We start from the raw sequence: 20525 nt of genomic DNA, 5'->3' as shown, positions 1-20525 counted from the left end.
GCTTTTGCTAGGAAGGAAAGAAAATTAATTCTAAGCAAACAACCAGTGCTGTCTACCACTCATGGATAATTTCAAGGTGAGAAACATTTTACACCTGCAGAATCTGGTATTGCAATGACCTTTCCAGCTTCATCTCTCACTGTGTAAGTCCCCATCACACACCCTAGACTAAGTAGACTGTAATTCTCTCAGTTCTTCGAGAGCTATGTGCTTTCTGAAACCACTCTGGAATGAATTATTTCTGTTTCTCAACATTAGGCTAATCATACATTGCTGTTTGCCCAGAATCATACTGGTTTACACTGGTTATCTTGGCATTATTACTAATAGTGACCCTTTTTCATAAGCCTTCCAATTTGGATAAGAACATGAAAAATATCTAGGAAAGAGAAGGGAAGTGTTTGGGGATTGATTGTGGAGAGTCAAGGAGAGAAAGGAGTTTAGAATGACTCTCAGGCATCTGACTTGGGAGGCTGGGTAGGTAGAAATAGAAGTCATCAGAACAGGAAATCAAGGAGGGGAGATTGTTTTAGGGGATACGTTAATGAGTTAAATTTTGGACTTAGGACATAGCTTGGTACAGATGACCAGGTAAATGTTAACTATGTAAGTTCAGAACGCAAGAGAGAAAGACATCATCTGGTGATAGAAATGTGTGAAATAGTATCACCCTGTAATCCCAGCACTTTGGGAGGCTGAGGTGGGTGGATCACTTGAGGTCAGGAGTTTGAGACCAGACTGTCCAACAGGGTGAAACCTTGTCTCTACTAAAAATACAAAAATTAGCTGGGTGTGGTGGCCTGTGCTTGTGGTCCCCTCTACTTGGGAGACTGAGGCATGAGAATCACTTGAACCTGGGTGGCGGAGGCTGCAGTAAGCTGAGATTGTGCCACTGCACTCTGGGCAACAGAACAAGAATCTGTCTCAAAAATAAAAATAAAAAATTCTATATGTAAAATAACATCTAGATACCTGAAGAAATAGTATCTAGATACCTGAAGTCATGAATATGAAAGAGATGACCCAGAAGAGATGTGGAATTAGAATGTGCCCATGGTAAGAGTCTGGTAAGGCCAACATTTAGAAGTTGTGCAAATGGAGGGGAAGCAGCAATGGAGACTGGGAAAAACTGACCAGAGAGAAAATTGGGGAATCAGGAGAGCAGGGGCGTGGAAGCTCAGGAAAATTAGAATTTCAAAGGGAAAGAAATGGTTGGGAAAGTCCCTAGTGTTACAGAGAGCTCAGATTAGGTAAAGATCAAAAAGAGTTTATCCACATCAGGAATTCATTGGCTACCTTTCCTGGAGCATTCAGAGAACAGCATAGAATTATATCATTTTAGTATGAAAGATGACATCATTAATGACCTAGTTTTTTATGAGAAAATGCTCTTTTCATAACATTAGTTAAGATTTAGTGGCAGAGCCTATACTGAAACTGCCAACACTTGACACATCTTTCATGGAATTAGACTATCACGTTGTGTTGTCCCTTTCTGTGTGCTGAAACTGTGGAGATTGGTGAAAGTGGGAAGCATGCAGGATCAACACAAATCAGTCTCCAACAATCTGGACTAACAAAGTGACTTCCTCTTCTCCCCATCTCCACTACTGCTGCCTTGACTGCAGCCACGATCACAACACTCCTGGACTGCTGCAGTCGCCTCCTAACTGATCTCCCTACTACCTCCAGTCCATGTTCCTCACATCAGCAAAAGCATCATAGTACTTCTCTGCTTAAAACGCTTCAAGGATGTATATTCTTAAAGTATAATAAAAAAAGTAATGGTGCTAATATTAACCCAGTAGAATTGTTGTGAAGATTAAATAAAATAAAAATTTAAAAGAAAAAAAATGTTTCAAGGAAGCACCAAGGCGGTTCAAAGGGAGAAAGGAGCTGGCTCAGAAACAACTGGATAAACATCAGAAAAAAAAAATAATAATAATAACTAACCACTATAATGGCCAAAAATATAATTCAAAATGAATCATAAATCCAAACATAAAAATGAAAAGTGTGCTGTTTCTATTTTAAAAAGTCAAGAAAGTCACTCACAACCTTGGGAAAGGCAAAACAAAAAGCACTATGGTTAAATAAAAAAATCAAATGGACTTCATCAAAATTAAAAGCTTAATGCTCATCAGAAAACACAATTAAGAAAATGGAAGAGGCTGGGCACGGTGGTTTACGCCTCTAATCCCAGCACTTTGGGAGGCCGAGGCTGGAGAATCATGAGCTCAGGAAGTTGAGACCAGCCTGGCCAACACGGTGAAACCCCGTTTCTACTAAAAATACAAGAATTAGCCAGGCATAGTAGCTCAGGCCTGTAATCTCAGCTACTCGAGAGGCTGAGGCAAGAGAATCACTCGAACCCAGGAGGTGGGGGTTGCAGTGAGCCAAGATTGCACCACTGCACTCCAGCCTGAGCAACAGAGCAAGACCCTGTCTTAGAAAAAAAAAAAAGGAAGAAAAAGTCTTAGAGAGGGGGAAAATATTTATATATATATATATATATATACACATTCCAGAATATATAAAATCATTTTACAAATCAATAATTAAAAGACCAAAACCTCAATTAAAGAAACTTTACAAAACATACCACTAAATAAGACATATGTAAGGACAGAAAGCAAATGAAAAGGTGCTCTAAGTCATTAATTATCAAGGAAAGACAAATTAACATTTCAATGAGATATTATCATATATCCATTAGGACGGCTAAAATTAAAAAGGACAGACAATCCAAATGTTGACAGGAGCTTTGGAAACAACTGGAACTCTAATACATTGCTGTTTGGAGGATAAAATGGCACATCTACTTTGGAATTCTGTGGGAAGTTTTTTATAACTATGCACCTATCAAAAAAAATTAGAAGACTATACCATATAATTTCAAGACTTACTATTGTAATCAAACAGTGTGATAATGGTGTAAGGATAGACACACACAAAAATGAGACAGAATAGAGGATCCAGAAATAGAATCACTATATATGTTAAATTGATTTTTGATAAAGGTGTTAAAGCATTTAATGAGGAGTAGGTTAGTCTTCTCAATAAATGGTTCCTGAACAAGTGAATATACATTTACAAAAATGAACCTTACACCATATACGAAAATTAACTCAAAGTGGATTATAAACCTAATCATAAAAATAACAATGTAAGACTTCTAGAAGAAAACCTTGTAACCTTAGGTTAGGGAAGGATTTCTTAGAGAGGACACAGCCATTAACCATAAAAGAAAAAAAAATGATAAATTAGACTTGAGCCAAATAAAAATAAATTGCTTTACAAAATATACCATTACAAAACTGAAAATACATGCCACGAACTGGGAGAAAATATTGGCCAAACATATCTCAGGTAGAGAGATATGTTTGTAGACAAAATAAAGAATTTTCAAAACTCATTAACAAGAATGTAATGTAATTTTTTAATGTAAAAAGATTTAAGCAGACATTTCCCCAATCTATGAGAATGACTCGAAGCATATGAAAAGCTCCTCAGTATCATTAGTCATTAGGGAAATGCAAAATAAAGCCAAGTGAGAAAAAGGGCAAAGTAAGCATCTTTGAAAATTCCTCTGTAAAAGCAATGAGAAAACTTGCAATAATGGTCAGGATTAACTCTTTCAGAATTCTAGGAATTAACCAAATTATTGTGTGAATCAGGGAAGCAGTTATTCAAGAAAAACAGGTGAACCTCATGAAGAACAATGAGCTTTGTGGCATTGTAAGTTGAACTTCTCCCATTCCCATTCTCCAGCTTCACTTTAGCCTTGAAAATTAACAACCCCTCATCACAGTGAAAACCAGCAACCTGGCAGCCACTGGAAGGGGCAGAATAGGTGGGGTTAGAGCTCCTTTAAAACCCCACTTCCAAAGAATTGTCATTTGACCTGTCTGGTGGTTCCCTGGAAGACTTCAATAGCAAGGCTGTATTTATTTGACCTGAGTCAGAGCACAGCCAGGGCCTCTCTGGGGACATTTGTCAAAGATAGTTACTGGCAACTGCTTATCATCATGGCTGTCTGAGGTACTGGATAAAGCTTGGGCAAACAGTTGATTAACCAAAGAGCCTAAAGGGAAAATCTGAGGAATGAGATATCCATAGGGGCTCTGAAAAGCTCTGACATATTCCTGAATATCTAAGAAGCCATGTGCATGGGACAGTGTCAGGAAAGGCCTGAGAAGGCCCTAAGCTGTCACTTCTGGCTGACCATAAGGCTCCATGAAAGACGAAATGGAGGGCTGAGGTGGAGCTGTCAACTCTCTTGCTAAGTGTTCAGAGCATGCTCCTGTGTTCACACATAGCTGCTTTGCTAAAACTGGGTGACTTATTGGTTCTAGGCACTTAAGACAATATTTGCACAGTCATTAGCTGTCCAGTAAGCTAATTAAGCAGTGACTTCAGTGGCCACCCTCAACAAAGAGTGCAGATTTGATAGAATTAGGTCAGTAAAGTTCATTAAACAAACAATAACTACACAGAAAACAGCAGCAACAACAACAACAAACCCTAGAAAGGGGAAAGAAACTGATTTCCAGAGTTGCTGTGTCATGTTATTTAAAATATACAGTTTTCAAAAAAGATTATGAAATATGTAAAGAAATAAGAAAATTTGACCCATATATAGGGAAAAAAAGCAATCAGTAGAAACTCTCTGAAAAAGCACAGACATTAGACTTACTAGACAAATAATTTAAATCAGTTATTTTAAATGTCTTTAAAGAACTAAAATATGCCATGTCCAAAAAACTAAAGAAAATTATGAGACTGATACCTCACCAAATAGAGACTATAGCTAAGGAGATAGAAATTATATAAAAGAACCAAATACAAGCTCTGGAGTAGAAAAGCATAATAGCTGAAGTGAAAAATCCACCAGAGGGGTTCTACCACATATTTGAACTGGCTAAAGAAAGAATTAGCAAATATTAATTAGCATCTTGATAGGTCAATTGAAATGACTCAGTCTGAAGAATAAAAAGAAAAAAGAATGAAGGAAAATCAATAGAACATCAGAGACCTATGCAGTAACACCAAGCACCCCAAGAGATGCCAAATGGGAGTAGGGGCCAGATAGGTAAGGGGTAGAAAGAGTATTTGAAGAAATAATGGCCAAATTTTCCATTTGATGTAAAAACAACAACAACAACAATATTAACCTACATATCCAAGAAGCTCAACAAACTCTAATTAAGATAAAGCCAGAGACTGACACCTAGACAAACCATAATCAAATTGTCAAAAGCCAAATCAAATAACATTCTACTACACACTGACTAGAATGGTCAAAATTTATTTTATTTTATTTTATATTTTTAGTAGAGATGGGGTCACACTATGTTGCTCAGGCTAGTCTCAAACTGCTAGGCTCAATCAAGCAATCCTCACTCGTTGGCCTCCCGCACAGTGCTAAGATTACAGGCATGAGCCACCATGCCTGACCTAGAACGGTTAAAATTTAAAAAGGTTGTGAGGCCCCTGGAACTCTCTGGCATTGCTAGTGGAAATGTAAAATGAACAGCTACATTGGGATATATTTTTCACTTTCATATAAGTTAACATATACTTAGCACATGACTAAGCAACTTCATTCTTAAAAATCATATTTAAATGTTTATAGCAACTTTTTTCACAACAGCCCAAAACTGAAGACATCCTAGATGTGTATCAACTGATGAATGAATGGATGAACATATGGTATCATATCCATACAATGGAATACCACTCAGCAATTTAAAGGAATGAACTAGTAATACATGTATCAACATGGATAAATACCAAAAGCATTATGAGTAAAAGAAGTGAGACATAAAAGACCATATAACATATGATTTCATTAACATATGAAAGTCTAGGAAATGTAAAACTATGATGACAGAGAGCAAATCAATGACTGCCAAGCACAATGAGTTGGGGAAGGACATTGACTGCAAAGAGGCATGAGAAAATTCGGGGCATGATGTAAAATTTCCATATTATGATTATGGTGATGGTTACACACTGCATGTGTTTGTCGAAACTCATCAAATAATTTACTTAAAATAGGTGAATTTTGTTGTATGTAAATTATACCTCAATAAAGCTGATTAATTCAAAACATAAAAGGAAATAATAATATACCTAGTCTGTGATCCAGCAATTACACTCCTATTTACCTAGGAGAAGTCCTCAAAAAGACTTGTATAGAAATGTTTATAGCAGCTTTATTTATAATGGCCAAAACCTGGGGGCTGGAGGAAGTCCTTCACCAGAATGGATAAGCCAATTATGAACATTTATGCAATAGAATGTTACCCAGCAATACAAAGGAATGAACAACTTGGATGAATCTCAAAAACACTATGCTGAAGGAAAGCGAGACATGGAACAATACATAGTGTATAAGTTTATTTATATGAAGTTAAGAATAGGCAAAACATATATAAGGTGATGGAAATCAGAAGACTGGTTGCCTATTGGGGGTAGTAATTGATTGGAAAAAGGCATAAGGGAACTTCCTGGTTGATGGGAATGTTCTATGTTGTGACTAGGGAGCTTGTTGTAGGGTATATGGACTTATCACTCCTGGTAGAATGGCACACTTAAGATCTGTACATTTCAGCTTACGTAAATTTCATAAACTTCAAGTGATCCTCATTATACTTAGAATAAAATTCAGACTCCATGGAGTCTGGATTGGTTCCAGCCTGCCTTTCCAATTTACTTTGTTCCACACTATCTTTTCCTGACCATCCTCCAGGCACCTCAAGCTCACCCCAGTAATCATGGCCTTGGCATGTGTTGTCTTCTTGGCCTGGGTGCTGTCCCCTGCTTCTTCACATGGCTGCGTCATCCTCATACTTCAGGTCTAAGACTAATGCCAGCTTGTCTGAGGGGCTTTTCTTGACTATACCTGAAGTAGCCCTGCTTGGTTGTCTTTGCCCTTAGTTTGTTTCTCTCATAGCATTTATTAATAATCCTTGCTATTTTTTGGTCAACCTACTTACTTTTGCCAGCCCAGAGAAGGTAAGTTCCCATCTCCATAAATAGTTGAGCATTTTGTTGTTGTTGTTGTTGTTGTTGGAAGGTGTAGAGGATGGAGGTCTAAAATTTGTTTTAATTAAAAAGTGACACCTAGCACTTTTTTTCTCTAAACCTGTCTCAAACACTTTTCATTCGTGTTGGTTCTGACTTTCCAAATTAAACTAAAAGTTTCCAAAGGTAGGTGTTACGTTTATTTATTTCTAAATGAGACTCCCTAGACACTTACATGGTTTGCTTGGATTTGCTACAAAAGTCTTACCTGCCCCCAAATTGTTGAGCTCACCTGCTACTATGTCACAATATCAGAATCTTCAAACTTAAGAGTACCTTTCTGAGTCAAGACAAAATATCATTAGAAGACCCCTGTGGAAATACAAATATACTCTCGGGGGTGGACTAAAATGTTGTCATGTAGGTATAATGATTGATATGGTGTGAAGTTTATGTCCCCCTAAAAATTCACAGGTTGAAATTCTAGCTCCCAAGGTGATTGTATTAGAAGGTGGGGTATTTTGCAAGGTTCCACCCTCATGAATGGGATTGTTTCCTTATAAAAGAGGCCCAAGGGGGTGCGTTTGCCCCTTCCACCATGTGAGGACACAGTGAGAAGGCATCATCTGTGAATCAGAAAGCAGGTCCTCACCAGACACTGAATCTGCCAGCATCTTGATCTTGGACTTCCCAGGCCCCAGAACTGTAAGAAATACATGTCTGTTGCTTATAAGCTACCCAGTCCATACTATTTTATTACAGCAGCCCAGACAGACTATGACTATTATTAATAACTCTCCTTTACTCTCAAACTTGTCCAATTTTGGATACTAAATTATACGGTCACCTTACACATCAGGAAATCTCATTGACACAGTGACACAGAGGAGAAGTGAGCCTTGAGAGCCAGGGGATAGCTGCGCTTGGAGGGGAGACAGGCATATAAAGCTAATAGGAGTTGCCAGGTGTGCAGCAGGAAGGCACAGGAATGAGAAATGATGGACGACAAAAGGGACTCCAGAAAGGGAATAGGAGATGTTCTGGAACAGGAATCATCAAGACAAACTTTGCTATTTAACAATTTCATCAGGTGCCAGTTCAGCCTGCAACACACACAACCCATTTACCTTTCCTCGAGGCAAAGGTGATTAACTAGCACCAGACTTGTCCAGGAGGAAGTTAATACATTTTAATAATTTATATTCAACCCACAATCCTTGTTTATTCTAGCAAAGGAGTTAGGAGCATCTATTTCAACACTTTAATTCTTTGGCTGAGTCATTTTCCAGCAGTAGCTGAAACTGTGCACAGGGTAAACCCTGAGGGATGGGCTGAGGGGAAAATCCTCCATGGAGCTGGGTGAGCAGTTGTTCTTAGGACAAAATGTTGGCTAGGAATCCCAGTTTCTTGGTCCCTCAGGGAAAGTTAGTGCAATTCTCATTAATGCTTACCTCAAAGTTCTCTGACCTGACAACTCACTGTCTCTCCTAAGAAGAGCTGGTCTACAGGGAAAAACTCCTTTTCAGATTTACGTTTCTCCAAGCCTGGAAAAGATTCCCTTTTTTCCTGTCATCTGCTGCCACGGCTGTTGGCTGATGTAAAAGCCAGGGCTCATCACCAGGTAAAACGTTCACACGTGTTTCCAATCAAGGTCTGCCACAGAGAGAGGTTGAATTGGCCTTTTTTACCCATTCCCTGCCAAAAGCCCAAAGAGCAAAGGCAATGTCACCATAAGGTGTTTTACACCATGCTCATCATGCCAAGAGGAGAAGAGTCATGGTCTCTGTGAACTGTAAAAACTTATACCAAAAATGTGGTCACTTGGCAGCTTTTGAATTGCCTCACTTTTTCTCCCCAGCTGGGCTTTTCTTCAGAATTGTTTTCCAAGTGGCAGCTTGTGTTTATTCTACTGGGCTTTTGGAGAACTTAGGAAAAGGAAAAACCAACAAAGTGTAGTTATGCACATGGAAAACCATATGCTTCATAAAACTGCATATGTGCTGTGTTTAAGATGTAAAGGAAGATATGCAAAAACAGCCACCTGCCAACTTCCCAATCCACCTCGATTAAAAAACTCAGAAAGTCTGTGTTCATAGTCAAAACCTACAGTGAATGCCTTCAATTTTACAGATTGTTAAACCTGAAAGCTGAAAGTGCTATTCAAGGTGGCAAATACCAGTTCCCACAAGGAGCAGGCAGGTAACAGAAATGAGTGAAGTGGGCCAGAAGGATGGTCGGTGTAGAACTGGGAGTGAGGGCCTTGCCTTTAGACAATTGTTGCCAAACAAAAACACAAAGAAAGGTAGAAATCCACATCATTTTATGAATTTTTCTCAATTTTTCAATGTTATTGAATTATTCAGATTTAGTCTAAAACATTCTATAAGCAATATACTCCACTAAGATTTGATCCAAGGGCTTCCAGTGTGAGACTTCTATTCTAGAACAATTTCACTGCTAATTTTTTTTTTTTTAGACAGCATCTCACTCTGTCATCCAGGCTGGAGTGCAGTGGCACAATCATGGCTCACTGCAGCCTTGACCTCCCCAGGTGCACGCGATTCTCCTATTTCAGCCTCCCGAGTAGCTGGGGCTACAGGTGTGTGTCACCAGGCCTGGATAATTTTTTTTTTTTTTTTTTTTTTGGTAGAGACAGGGTCTTGGCAGCTTGCCCGGGCTGGTCTCAAACTCCTGAGCTCAAGTGATGCACCCGCTTCGACCTCCCAAAGTGCTAGGATTACAGGCGTGAGCCACCATGCCCAGCCTCATTCTTAATTAATAATAAGGAAGCTTGAGTAAACAAAGACACTTTCTCAAAGTCACACTGATTGTAAATACCAAAGGTGTCACCAGGGCTCAGCTCTTCTAACTTTTAGCCTGCTATTTTACTCCTAATTCTGGTTTTGCACAATCTGCTTTAACTTGCAAGGTTTCATATACAGGTATTCAGATGGTCAATTTCATTGTGCTTTTGCCCTGATTGTTTTTCATTTACCCTTCAAGATCCATTCTGCACCCTTCTTGATCTGTGTTTCAGGAGGCTGGCCTATGTAGACTAGGTCACAGAACTTCTTTGCTCTCTGGCTTTTAGCTGAGTCTAGCCAATGGAAGGTGTCCCAACAGGAGTTCAGAGGGAAGGCAGGTGGAGAGTGAAAATCGTGTGTTTATTCTCCTTGCTTCTTTCCCATTTCCTTCCATTAAGGGCTTCTCCATGGGGCTTATTTCTCAGAGTTTCAGTAATGGCACCCTCTCCTTGCCCCTTCAGACTTCAGGGTAGTAATGGAGCAAAAGTTCATGATGTGGGTCTCCACACGCTGCTCTGTCTGTCCGAGTGGGAGCTATAAGTTAGTCCCGCCTCCTATCAGTCGTTTTCCCTTCCAGAGTTGGTAGTAGTGGCTCCCTGTGGTTAGGTCCAGGGCACTATATTGTTCCTTGCTGGTTTCCCCAAACTCTGTCCACATGTTTGTAAACAGTCTCTTCATTAAAATCTCTTTGGTTACCCAGTGGAAGTAACATGACCACCACATGCTTTGCCTAATGAGAGTCTCTCTTAATATTGAGAACCTTGTCTCCTGAGAAATGCCTCCGTGCTGGGCAAACCAACTCATGCATGAGTCCTATTTATGTATTTCTTTTAAATTTTCTGCTTCTTGTATCATACTACTTCTTTTACCTTTAATAATTTTAAATGCTCTTATTTTATAGTCTCATAAAGATATGTCTATTATTTCGAATCTTTAAGGTGCTAATTATCTTTTTGAAGCATTTAGTATCTTCTTTATGATGGTAATTTCCAGGTGTGAGTCCTTCATGCCCTGATGTGTAAAAATGTCCCAACAATGCAGTTTCACAATTTCCCCTGTTATATCCTAGGGGTTTCATAGACTTAGGCAACGTGTGCTAACTTATTACTGGTATACATTTAGACACCATGCCCATATGTGGCTCAGACCTGGGGTTTTGATTTTTTGGACACAACTTCTTTTTCTTTTCTTTTCTTTTCTTTTTTTTTTTTTTAACTGGGGTTCTAGATGGGTGGCAAGCTTACTTGCTGCTTTCCTGGACTCAGATGTGGAGTTTTTGTAGTCACCATCCCACGGACAATGCAACTTTTCAAGGCTCATGGCTTTATGCTGAAGCTCAGTTCTATTTTCCCTACCTAGCAAGGGCTTGAGGCCACATTTCCTGTACCCCAGTGGGTGTTAAATCCCCAACCTTCAGCTCTCAGGGCTTATATCTGGGTCAGAAAATTTTGCTGAAATACCAACTCTCCATTACTGTCCTGGCTTTGATTTCTCTCTTCAATTCTTGTACCTGGGGATTTTTTTTCTTTTATGCCAGAGTATTTTTAAAAATTCTATTTCTATTTTTTATTCAACCTTTGTACAAGTTTGCTCTGCCATATTATCAGAACCAAAGATCACTTTGAAAAACTGAAGTTCATGTCCAGCATAAAGTTGAGGTAAACTACATGTTCCTGCTTCTGTCTTGCATAGTCACTAACAAAATTCAGCTGACAAATTAAGGCCAAAATGAGCGAGTCTGAGGGGCCCAGACTTGGATACCTAACAGAGTGTGAGTCACTTCGGATATTAATCTAGCCTCATTTACAGTGATTGGCACCAGGAGGCAAGGTGGAAATGAAATATTCATTGCCCATTCAATATTACCTAATTTGTATGTCTAAGTATTGACAAAAGAGAAGCCTTTGCTGTCTACTTTATGAGTAATTGTAAATTAATATGCAACCCTGCACCCATTCCAGGGAGAAGAGAATCACTTGGATTTGCCAACTGTTCAACAGCACGGCCTGGTTTTATCTGCAGATGTCACCCATCCCACCTCCCACTGCTGGAAACCAGCAGGAACAGAGAGACTTCCTAAGAGAAGTGCCTTTGGATAATGTCATAGAGTCTTGAATCTAAGAATCTTAAATAATCCAGATTAAAAGCAACATTAAATATTATGTTTTAATTTAATAAATGAGGAAGATGAGGCACTACTTGTATTTCAGCTACAGATGTTTCCTCAAATTCTTCCAAGCACTTTTGCAGCACTGCCAAACATTGTCATTTTGCTCCTGCAATTATTTTCTTGTTATGAGGCTTGCCGACATATTTTTTTTTTCACTTGAAAAGTTGTATGGAACAGATCTTTGGATGTTCAATACCTACATAGATACAGTAGGCGGGACTGGAGTGCTATATCCATCAGCATAACTTACAGCCCAAAGACGGCTGCTTTTTCTTCATTTGCTTAATACATTGGGCCCTGAGTTCTTCATTTGCTTAATATATTGGGCCCTGAGGTTCCCTAGGGCTCAGTTAGAAAGGAAATGCTCAGGGCTTTGACACATTGCAAATGTCAACTTGAAGTTCCAGACACTTCTCCAAGCACGTAGGCTGTCAGCATAAAATCCACGGCCCCATAGCACAAAGCAGGCGTCTCCACCATTCTCCAGCCTGGGGCCCTCTCTAGGGAGATTCAACTCAAGTTCAAGGCTGGGAGTGGGAGGCCGTCTGTGAATCTAATTTTTTTATTTAATAAAAAGAGCAGGGGCCAGTGGAAGAGGATCTCAGAGGAATAAGGCTATGTGGGGATTAACCACAAGGGAAAAGCATTAATGTAATTGGAAAAGAAGAAGATGGTCATAATAAAACTAGTCAGTATCGCCTATGCCCTTCTCATTTGTTATTTCATCATTTCCTCCGAAAAAGCTGTGAGTTAAGTACCAATACTAATTCCATTTTACAGATGAAAAAACAAAGGTACAAACAGCTCAATAGGAGGTCACATAGCTGGTAAGTGGCAGAATCAGAGTTTGATTCAGACATTCTTACTCCAGAGACTTCAGTCTTAACCACTATGCCTGCTATGTCATAGATTCCAAGGAACACCGTAATTCAAACGTAATGCTTATATGTTCCTTTTGCATTTCGTAAGTCTGCTCCCTTCTCTTACAGGTGTAGGTTTTACTAATAACAATAGTTTCTAAATTTCCCTATATATAAATGCAGCAGGGCAAATACTTTACATGAATACATTTTCTTATTTATTCTCACAACCCTATGAGGCATTATTAACTGCTGAAAAAGCTGAGATTGAAGGTTATTAGCCCAAGGTCATACAAGTAGTAAATGGCAGAGACTAGATTTAAACCCAAACCTTCTCATTTCAAAGTCTGAGCTCTCATTACTGTGACAGTGAATCTCAAACTTTACACTCTGGGAATCTTTTAGGAAAACAAATTCCAGGCCTCTATTCACAAATTCTAAATAGTAGGTCTGGGTAAAGCCCTGGAATCTAAATTCTTAAGAAAGAAAAAAACAAAACAAAACAAAACAACCTCCCTGGATGACCCTGATGCCAATGGCTTGAGGATTCTGCTTTACCAAACCCTCCCCACCACATTATCACTGTGACTATAACGAGTCAAACATTAACTGATCAGTTGTATTTTAGCTGTATTTATGCTATTGCTCATTGAACTTGCTCACTACATTGCAGGTGTCTCTTTCTCCTCTCCCTGCATATCACCCTGAGTATTAAGGTGACTGTGTTCGTTGGGACATTTCTCATTGCAAGTGACAAAACCCAATTAAAATCAACTTAAGTAAAAGAGGGAATTTACTGGCTCATCGGACTGAAACATCCAGGGTCAAAACTACCTTCAGGCGCCATGTTCAAGGAATTCATCTCTCTCTATGCCTCAGTTTTGTTTCCCTTTATGTTAGCTTCATTTTCAGGCCCAGGATGCCCTCAAGAGTTGATGGCCACCTGCAGCTTCAAGCTTATATCCATGTAGTTTAGTGACTCTAAAGAAAAGAGAGAGTCTTATTCTCAATTGTTCTGGCAAAAATCCCGAGGCTGATTTTCATTAGGCTGTCTTAAGTTCTCACTCTTGAACCAAACACTGTGGCTAGAGGGTGTAGAATATGCTGGTTGGCTGAATATTAGTCAAATGTCCACTTGACTAATGGGTGAGAAGGTCAGCCATTCCATCACCACATGGAATGAAAATGGCAGAGAGGCGGTTCTCCAAAGGGGCAAAGCTGAAAGGAAGAGAAGGAAAGGACAACAAGCAGGGAAAACTACCTAAGTCCAGCACATTGGAGCAACATGTCTAATTCGTGGAGCAGAGATGGCCCTGCTACAATTTATTCTCCGCCCAGATGATGGAATATCCTTATTCCCATACCATAACTGAATTATGCTGGCTTGAGGACCCTGACGCTCTGCACTAGTGAAACAAAAGAAAACTTGACTTTTTACAAACATTGTAGAACACACCATGGAATTTTAGGGTTGAAAAGGATCTTATCGATCTTCCAGTCCAGCCATTTAATTTTGACATTTTAAAAAATCAACAGAAGTAACCATTTTGAGTCAGGAAATTCAATAAACCATTCACTGAGCACATAAGCAAAGAGTGAGCATGTTCGTTTGTGGAAGTATCACTGGAAGGTTTTGGAGTCTTGGTTTCTGGTTGCAGATGAAGGAGGCAAGTCCCTTCAGCAATTTGGTACCTATCTTCCTCCATCTGGAGACTTGTAAGACTTTTCTCAGTGATGTACTAATAGAGTCAGGAGTGGAACCCAAGTCCCCAAGCCTAGGACTCTTTCTTTCAACTCTGCAGTACCTCGTGGGAGGTATCTCCTTTTCTTACCTTGGTTGTATTTTCTTCCCTCTTCACTGAAATTATGCTTTCCATCCATCAAAAGTTTGCATCACTCCTTCAGCCAGCCTTTAGTGACTGCCCTCCGAACACCTAATGTAGTGGAGAAGTAGCAATAGGTGACATACGGTTGGTGCCCTCAAATTTACAACATGAGTCTCAAGCTTCTTGGAAACTACCACTTTCCTGCCAGCTCACCCCTTTCTGCCACATTTTTCCCTAGAGTCTCAACAGTTCAGACGCCTCCGCAGCCTCTCTCATTGCTCCAAATCTCCTCCTCCTCAGGGAGGTTGTGTGGACACAGACTGACTGCTCACTCTCCCACCCCACGGGCTTTGAATAACCTCTCTCAGAGCTCATTCTGCACCATGGACACCGTCCGTTAAAATTTAATGGCAAGTTAGTAAAAAGATGGCATGCTTTATTGGTAATTCAAATCAGGTTATTGGGCACCATCTGCCTTTCTTCAAATTAATGGGAAGAAGAAATGGATCCTTTGGGTTTTGTTTATTTTTAGATGATCACAAAGGAACCCAGAAGGCTGCCCTAGGTCATGTTAATCCCTGCTGTAAATGAGGCCAAAATATCGGGGGGAGACAGGGGGTGGTAATAAACGATCATAAACAGGTCTCCACTTACATGCAGAGATTACGGGAAAAGCAGAGAAAAATGTTCCTGTCTTCCTGTCTTCGTCTTGTCATTCCCCTTTCTGGACCAACTGGGAAAAAAAGCCAACAGAATTATAACCCCAAGGAGGTAGCTAATTGAGACTGCTTGAGTAACAGAAGTGTGGCAAGAACATCCTCTCCTCTGCAGCCCCTATCAAATTCAGGCCAAGCTCGTGGTTATGTTTCACCTTTAATTTTAGTTCTGGACTCAGATGGAACTCCAGAGACCTGGAAAACACTAGACAGATCAAGTTTGGACTTGACCTAGAAATTCCCTCCACATGGTGCCCCTCTCTCAGGCTGACATTCTAAAGCTTTTCCCCTCACAGGCACTGGCCCTAGAAGGCTCCAGTTAAAAAGCAAACAGGTTACCCAGGAAATGAACAAGTAACTCATTAGCAACTGCTATCCCATCAGCACAGATTCCTGAGCAGATGGCTGCACTGTACTCTGAGGGAAGAGCACTGGGCTGAGAAGGGCGGATAGGCTACAGCACTGAACATGAGGCTCCTGGGAGCAAATACAAAGAAAATTGGGAAGGTTCGGGTGGGAAAGAGAGATGAAGACATGGCACCTAGGTCCTAAGGGACTTGGAGGCAAGGATGGAGTATTGCCCAGAAAAGAGGAAAAGAAAGTGATGGAGAGTCGGAGAAGTCACAGAAAAGGGCAAGGTGATTTCAAATACAATGTTTGCTCCCCTCCAGTATTTTTTCTAAAGTATGTTGTCCCAGATTAGAAAGAACATCAGAGCATTTGATTTTTCCATCCTTGATACGGTCATAGGTATTTCTGGGGCGGGGGATGGGGGCAGGGGGAATGGAAGAGTCTGTTTATTTTAGTAATCTTCACATTAATATATTAATAAATTAAAATGACCTTATTCCTCTGATTTATTTTGTTTGTATGTTATAAAGTATAAGAACAACTTTTGACCATTTCCAGCAGCAATTATTTCATTTGGGAGTATATTTTGCAATAGACTTTAATGCATAATTGTCAAGCTCCTATTGATGTTCTGTCAGCACCTCATAATTATAACAGTATTTCATCATTAAATGTGCTTGGGAAATGCTGAAATCCACACCCTCATTCCTTCTGTTTCGAGTGGTCTTGTTTACACACAATGGAGAATGCTATGCCACCAGCAGTGGCAGCTCATTTTGCTGTTGGAAAACTCCACTGGGTAGAGTATTCTCTTTATGTCAAACCCAGGTGGCTCTCAAACTTCAGTGCACATAAGAATCAGTGTAGAGTTTGTGAAACTTGCCTTGCTGGGTCTTACCCACAGAGTTTCTGACTCAGTAGATGCAGGGTGGGGGTCTGAGAATTTGCACAGGTGACTTAATCCCATCCATCTCCCTGTAGTTTCCACTCCCTCCTCCCTGTAATTCCCAGAATGACCCAGAAAGTCTAATTCCCTTTCCAGTGTGCAGAACTTCAAACACTTAAGCCCAGCTCCCCAATGCAGTATAAGCATCACAAGGGTAGGGATAGGGTCAGTAATGGTTTCCTTGCCTTCTTCCCAATGGCTTCAGTGGTGTTGACAAGTGTGCATGCAGTGAAAATCTGTTGAGTGACTGGCACACAGTCACTGCTATATAATTGTTGCTTGTTATTACTACTTCTGAGGAATAGAAACCCCACAAGACAGAGCTTCCCTCCAGAGGGCTCCAAGATAAGCTGCAAATACACTCTTACCCTGTCTTCTATGTTTCTAAACCTCAATAGGGCCTAGAATCAGACAAAGAGTATGCTTTTGCTTTGGGTAACGGATTTCTAGATTTTTTCATGTGCAGACCTGGCAGGGCTGATGTTACTTTATACCTCTTTAGAGAATGGGCTTACAAAAAGAGTGACACGGTGGATATTTTCACCCAAGAATTCTCTTAGCGAGTGCAAGGAAATAATGGAATAATGACACAGCAATTGGATGGGAAATGGAAGAATGAAACCAGTCTCCCATAGTGGATGTGCTCCAGACATCCTGGTAGGGTAATTTACCCTCGTATTAAAACCGCGTAACAGGAAAAGAACGCAAAAGTGGTCATGACAAGGGCCTAGTGCAAGAGCAGCAGGTTCTTACATCTGGCTTTTCCAAGTGAATGGATGTTTCTCTGGTCTATTTCATCATTATTACCATTCCCACCTTCGGCATTGTGTCCCTCCAGTGATGAAGCTGCTTTGCACCTGTAGCTGGCCTCCTTGCCTTCCCAAACCCCTGCAGGGCCAAACGGCTGCTGTTTAAGGGAGAAGAAATAAAAAGCCTTTGAAATAAATCATCCTAAAAGCAACTCATTTTTTGTTTGAGGGCATAAGTGGGGTATTTGAGAGCTGACTGGAAAACTTCCTTTTCAGAACCCTTCCTGGCCTCAGGAACAAGTTTTTTCCAAAGCCATCCCAAGCAATTGTCTCAGCAAAGAGACAAAACCAGAAGACACTATTTATATAATTACAACTAATTACAATCTTATGATTCCATTTAATCTCCACATAAGAAGTTCACCAATTGAAGAACAGCATTGATCCTCTGTGCCTGAGCCAGAGGATATTAAATTAGATATTTTGGTTCAATCCAGAATGGCTACCCAGCCTTTGCCAGGATGAATTTGTGTTTAGAATTTTATTTTTATAGCCTCCAAGGCATCCCAGATTTTAAAGGGACACTGGAAACCATCCATTTTTGCATGTCTGCTCCAGCAAGATCTGCATATTTCAAAAATCATTAAGAAGTTGACACTGAAGCCCATTTTACTTTTCTCCCCAATAACAAGATTTTTTGTAACATTGAAGTGTTTAGATTTCCCTGAGAAAAATAAAAATGATTTCTTAATACCCTGGAATCTTAATCCAGATAGTTTAGGAGAAAAGAGATTACAAGTGACATCTCAATTTCAGGCACCTCCTTAGTCAGGGACTTGATTTCCGATGGTTGCTCTGCTAATTGACTCAGAGCTCACTGCTCCTCTCTGGGGAAAGAACTCCATGAATCCTGCTTCCAGGCCTCCAGGGGTTTGCAGAATCTTGCCTTTCACCATCTGAGGGTCCCTGGGCCTCGAGAGAAATCATAGAGACAGTGGAGTCTCTGTTATTTACCTACTCTGAAATCCAAGGCAGGTTATTTATCCTCTCTGACCCTCCTCTTCCTTGGAGTATAGAATGAGGAAAATGCTGCTTGCCTGAAAATTTACTGTAAGGATGAGAGCATGTGTTACTCTAGGGGCCAGGCACAGAGTCAGTGCCAAAAAAAATCTCTTGTTTCTTCAACCAAAAGTTAAGCACAACAGTGGACATGCAATATCCCGGCCCTGTTTTCCTGTCCATTATAATCTGATGGGGAACACAGATATGAATCAAATAATCCCCCAAATTATTTAGAAACAGAGATAAGCACAATAAAGGGAAGGAATGCAATTTTGTGAGAATTTCAGCAGAGCAACTGCCAGCTTGGTGAAGATGGGAGAAAGACTGAGATCAGGGAAGCGGGGAGGAAGAGGGAGGAAGCAACATTTGAACCGAGCTCTGAGAGATAAGAGGGTGGGGAGGAATCCATATTGTAGACACTGGGAAGGGCAGGATCAGGGATAGAGGCCCTTGGAGAGAGCAAGGGGCAGCATGGCAGAAACAGGGTTGGATTAGTCACCAGCAATTTCCCATAAGTTATCGGCAACCTTTATCCCATGTAGGCATACAGCAAAGTCCTTGATTAAATGACAAAATTTTCCAAATATATCTTAAGAAAAAACTTTTAATCTTGCTATGAAATAAGACTTGACAGAAATACTTCCTGATCAGGTTACTGATTTCCCTGAAAAGATGCTTAATTTACGTGAAAGGAGAAATAAAGGAAAAAATATATAATTATATATAGCTATGTAATTATATGTAGTAGATAGGTAGAAAATGAATAAATGAATGCATTATAATTTATAACAAGGAGATGTAGACTTGGAGTTGACAAATGATCTGAGACAGAGTCTCAACCCTGATCACTACTAGCTATATTATCTTAAGCAAATGTGTTATCATTTACTCAGAGTTTTCTCTGTGACAGGCACTGTGCTAAGTGCTTACCCAACATGTATCATTGAATTTTTGCAGCCAGCCAGTGAGCTACCCAAAGTCCTCTTTATCATCATCATTATTATCATCTCCACTTTAAAGAGACAGAGGCTTCAAAAAATTAAGTGGCATGCCCACTTTGACATGTGTAATACATAACAAACTTAGCACCTGAATCCCAACCACTGCCTCCAGACTACATTCTAAAAATTACAGCATCATTTGCTCTGTCCAGCCAGAAAGTGGTTCTGAAGATGAAACAGTCACAGAAGACCTTTGTAAAACCCTCAAGGCCTCACCAGCAGAGGCCGCCAGAATAAACAGCTCTGCCTTCTTGCCGTGAGACCAGACCCTTTCAGGTTCACTCTGACTTCATTCCAACTATCCAATCTGGGTCTTCAGAAGGAGATTCCTTAGTAGGCTGCTTCACCTGCCCAGGGACCCACACGTCCACTGTAATTGCTGCCAAAGTACCATATGTATGTGCACGCGTGCGTTTTTTCTCGAGGTTGGTTACCCAAAATGTTTATGAGCTTCTGGGAAGAGGAATCTTCTCCCAAAATTCTGTTTCAATAGAGTTGACTCAAAACAATAAGGGACTGGGAAGTTCAGGAGAGATTTGTAATTCAGTCTGGTCTCAAACAGGAGTCACTTGCTCACTAAATACTTTAGGTGGGTCCATGATGTGTCAGTCCAGAGGTCCAGCCACAGCTGGAATCCTTTAAGAATTATTTCAGGTTTACTCAAAACAAAGCAAAATGAAAAACAACTTCCTTACTCCTCCTTTGTACATTTAGGAATTAAATAACTTGCAGGAAAAAAGTCTAAAACACATTAAACTCTGAACAATCTGTATCCTTCAGGTTCTGTACAGCCTTCGCCAACGTATATTGAAAATGCTATCGCAGAACTGCAATTAGTACATACCTTCCCCTTCACACTGGTTTTCACAAATGATATTTCACATAAACATTCCTGTGCACCGGCATGGCCCAGGTTCTTGTTATTTTAATAACCCGATAGTATTCCATTCTGTTAACATTTCTTGAATGCGTTTAAGTTAAAAAAAGAAACTCAGTTTTTGATCTTTGACA

This window comes from Colobus angolensis, unplaced genomic scaffold (assembly GCF_000951035.1).
Source record: "Colobus angolensis palliatus isolate OR3802 unplaced genomic scaffold, Cang.pa_1.0 Scaffold27, whole genome shotgun sequence".
Taxonomy (NCBI): Eukaryota; Metazoa; Chordata; class Mammalia; order Primates; family Cercopithecidae; genus Colobus; species Colobus angolensis.
The sequence above is the reverse complement of the archived record's forward strand: the minus strand, read 5'-3'. Positions refer to the sequence as shown.